Source organism: Salvia miltiorrhiza, chromosome 5 (assembly GCF_028751815.1).
Source record: "Salvia miltiorrhiza cultivar Shanhuang (shh) chromosome 5, IMPLAD_Smil_shh, whole genome shotgun sequence".
Lineage (NCBI taxonomy): Eukaryota > Viridiplantae > Streptophyta > Magnoliopsida > Lamiales > Lamiaceae > Salvia > Salvia miltiorrhiza.
The window spans coordinates 32,709,255-32,713,672 of NC_080391.1; the positions used below are offsets into that span (position 1 = coordinate 32,709,255).

The 4,418-nt window shown below is 39.4% G+C and overlaps 1 long non-coding RNA gene across 1 annotated transcript; it reads left to right on the plus strand.

Moving 5' to 3' along the window:
* Positions 1 to 357: 357 nt before the first annotated feature.
* On the plus strand, positions 358 to 3,196 carry LOC130986882 (uncharacterized). Its single transcript, XR_009089466.1, has 3 exons — positions 358 to 650; positions 2,223 to 2,302; positions 2,899 to 3,196. It is a non-coding gene; the product is annotated as an uncharacterized LOC130986882 (long non-coding RNA).
* The last annotated feature ends 1,222 nt before the right edge of the window (positions 3,197 to 4,418 follow it).

Consider the following 4,418-nt stretch of genomic DNA (forward strand, 5'->3'; position numbering starts at 1 on the left):
TGAAGATTATTAAAAGATAAATCTGTAATACCCCGTTTCCCTGAGTTAAATTTAGAATTTATTTTCGAAATTTAGAAGTAAGATGATTCACGCCGGATATAAAAAAAAAGAATTTATTTTAATTCCAACAAAAATGATTTACAAAAGCATTTGTAAATTTAGTAAATAAATTATATGCATTGCATATTTATTTAATTTAGCATTCAAGTATTTTCACGAGCTATTTATTTAGCGAACCCTGAACGATTATTACAGTTTTCATAGTACAACCTGGAAGACTTTTTATTTTATTTTATCTTATTTTATTTTATTTTTATTCCTACACCTACTCCCACCACTAACTCCTCTACTGCACATCACCAACTTCCCTACTGCAATACACCCACTACACCTACTCCTTTACAGGCATTCAAGCCATGCCTGCTTTACAGGCATTCAAGCCATGCCTTTACAGTCAGACTCCTCATCTGCAATACAACTATACATCAACCAAGTTTCTGCCTTTTTCCATTAGGCACAAATTAATTGATCACTCACCACATATCACTTCGCAAGAAAGAAACTCAGATTCATAAGTCTATACAAAATATATTCCAAGCTCATCTCCTTCAACAATCCAGAAACAAACAGACACCACCATCTCATTCAAGGTTTCAGCTTTGAACTCACTTTGATATTTCATTTTACAGTATGATTTAAACACACATTTCGCCTTATCTGTGCAAACTTCACCAAGCAAAAATCACAAGCATACACCCATTCATTGAGTCTCCCAAAAAAATGAACTTTACTATGAAAATAGATATGTATACATAATCTGTGCATATACATCAATGAAAGCATGATTTGTTTTAAAAATGAAAAGAAGAGTAAAAAAAAAAAAAATCTTGAAGCTTTAACTTTCTCTGTTCGAACTTGTTGTGTTGAGTCGGGAGGTGGACGGAGGCACGGCACGGCAGCGGCGCTGCTGTCGCCCGGCCACGGTGAGAGAGAGGGAGCTAGGGTTCAGGCGCAGCAGCGGCTCGTCGCTGTTGTAGCCGATCAGTCGGGAGTGAGGGAGAGGTGGTCTGGTCCGGGCACGATGGAGTAGCAGCGGAGGTGGAGCCTGTCGTGGTCGCCGTTGCTCCAGCGAGCTCCAGCGGCCGTGAGAGCAGTCGAGAGGGAGAGAGACTGGCGGCGGCAGCGAGCTGTTGTCGTCGGAAGGAGGAGGGAATCGGTGGTTTCAGGGAAGCTAGGTCAGGCGGCGGTGGCTGTTTCTGACTGCGGCGGCCGTGGGTTCTCCGCGGTTGCTGCTGCTCGGGAAGCCGGCGCTCTTCGCCGGGAAAAAGGAAGAAGGGGGATGGCGCGGCGTGTGTTGGTTTGTGAGGTGGGGGAAGAGTGAGAGGGAGACTTGAGGTCGAAGGGAAGGAGAGAGGAGGCGGAGCCGCCGGCCTCCGGGGACGGTGCTGCCGTCCGGTGGTGGCGGCGGGAGAGGCAGAGAGCGAGAGAGAGTGAGCGGCTGTGAGGAAGAGAGATGTGTGAGTGTGAGTCTGTGACCGATGGGGGAAGAAAAGGGGGGTGGGGATATTGGGCTAGGGTTGGGCTTGGGAGTTGGGTTTTGCAGATGGGCTATACTTTAATTTCACTTGGGCTGAGTAAGATTTTGGGTTTGAGGATTGGGCTGTGATGAGGAGATGGGCCGATTTTAATTTAATTGGCTGATGGGCCTTGCTTTATTTTTTTTTTCAGTTGGGTCTCTTTTATTTAAAAGATGGGCTGCAGTATTCTATTAAGGTGTTGGGCCCTTTATTTAATTAAAACAGTTGGACCGATTTTAAAGAGGTTTTGGGCTTTGCAGTTCTTAATAAAATGGACTAAACTTATTAATTAATTGGACTTCATAATTGAGTTTGATTAATTATTATTTTAAAGAATTATTTGCATAATAATATTATATTATTATTATGTGCATATTTTAAGTGAATTACTTATTATATACTAAGCATGACATGAAATTGCATTTATACTTGCAATAAAAGTATTTAATTGGTTTTAATTATAATTCCAATTTTTAAGAAAATCGAGTAAGGATATTGTTGGTGTCCTTAACTCAAGAATTTAGTTTTCAATTATTTATTTACTAAATTTTGGAAACCCGGCGTGATGAATCAAGAATGTTTAGTACATCCACTAAGACTTTAAGTTAGCTTCACGAGACCTATTAAGAATAGAATTTCTTGTAGGCTTTGTGACCAGGGGGATTAGCGCTGCTTCCCAAGACAGGTTTATATGTGATTATGATCTTCAGGCTTTGCCTAACCAGGTGGGCATTACTTTTACTATACGTATATAGAGATCCCCTGCGTGTCGTAGGCCTCTTATACGAATATATGCATGAGATGATTTTAACTGTTAATTTCATATTATTATTATGCCCAAATGATAAATGACTCTTATGAAATGAAAATGAAATGTTTATGAAATGAAATGAAATGTTTATGAAATGATTGACTGCCAAAAATGTTTATGTTTTTATATGTATCCTATCTGTGTTGGTTCGCCAACTTTAAAGGAAATCCAATTGGGATCCTATGCTAGACAAAGGTCGCTAGCTAGGGTTAACGTGTACACTTATGGAGACCGCGAGTCGCTTGCGACCGGTCTTGGCGTCCGTGGTAAGGAGGCCTCCTTCCCGGCGCGTGATAGAAAGGAACAGATATGGATCATATGAAGGAAAATGATCGGCCGATCGACTTTATGAAAATGAAAGAAATATTTTAGTAAGCGCAGGTCATTTAAGAAAAACCCTGTGTGTTACTGTTATGGCAGTTCAATTTATATATGTATGCATGTTGTATTTTCGGCTATGCCCACTGAGTATTTTTATACTCAGCCCTGCATGTATTTCTAAATGTGCAGGTTGAGCAGTTGATGGAATGGAATGATGTTGAGCGGGTGTTCCTTTGACATTTCAAGAAATGTAACCTTGAGTATACATCTTCATATGTATATCTCACACGTTTTCCACTGCAAAACACTTTGATTAGGATAACTTTATGTTATGAAATTGTGACACGTGTTATTGGGTAACCCACCTTAATCAGTTCTCATTTATGTGTATGTTTTATAAGTATCCAAATAATCATATATGATCCTAGCATTTTATCTATGAGTGACATTTCCATATACTTTAATGTTAAGTAATTGTCCATTTCCATTTCTTATTGTTCAACCCAAGTCATAACCCCGGTTAACCCGTCATTGGGATAGTGGGATGTGACAGAGTGGTATCAGAGCGGTTCGTTCGCTCTGACCCTAGAAACCTTATTCTAAAGAGTCGAGTCTAGTTTGATTCTTTATACTTACATGGGTTCATATGGCACCGCTCAACACTCCATTGCATCGTGCTCAATCAAGGAAAGAAGGTAACTGCAGTTTCAACGTTTTAAAGATGTTAATGTTCTAAAATGCTTCATGAATATGTTTATGTGAAGAGCATGTTATGATGAAATGTTGAATGTTTTGCCTTTCATGGCATATTTTCGCAGTCTATGATGTTATGATCAGATGAATGATAGAAAAGTGACATATGTTTCCCCAGAGAACATAGATTGCTATAAGATGCATGATCACAATTTCAAAAGAACATAGACTACTAGATTAGTAGGATATCTCTACAATCTAGATTCTTAAGGTAATGATTTAGAAGAATGAAAGAGAACTTAGAACGTCTCAGCTCCCTTAAGAAAATGATGGTTCTTTTGAACTACAAAGAGGAATGAAAAGATATGTACGAGGTAAAGGAAAAGCACAGAATGAAAATACGAGACGAATTCAAGGTAAACGTTGCATCAAAGGTTGAACCATAGTCTCTACGTTCAAATGTTCAAGTGCGACGGAACATCGAATCGACTTTTGCTACACGATAGATTTTAAGAATAGTGTGTTTTGCTTGTGTACGTATGTCTGTGTGTATATGTCTTAAGAGAGGTTTGGGGTTTGAGATCAATAGGATAAGGAACCTTAAGATAAGTTTAGTTGTCATGATGAACTTATGCTTTGTTATGTATAGTATGTTCATGGCTCTCCAAGTTCGGGACGATGTTTCCCGTGTGACTGGGAGGTGATGATGTTGGACCTGGTCAGTCCACATGATCCAAATCTCAGTAGACGTCTTTTGGGTTGAAAACCCATGTGTTTCAACTTTCGGTTGAAAAACCAGATGGGTTCTTACTCGAGGTCATTTTGTTCGACCTAGTAGTTAATCATTTCATACCCTCTGGTCATTCTTTTGACTCTCTTGAACAATTTCTACAACACCTTGCTTTGATATTGTGTTGAGTTTGAGCCTTGCAACTCGTGAGTTGTCATAATAGATCCCCTTGTTTGATAAGACCAAGAAATGTTAGTCTACCGATGTAGTATACTACCCAAACTAT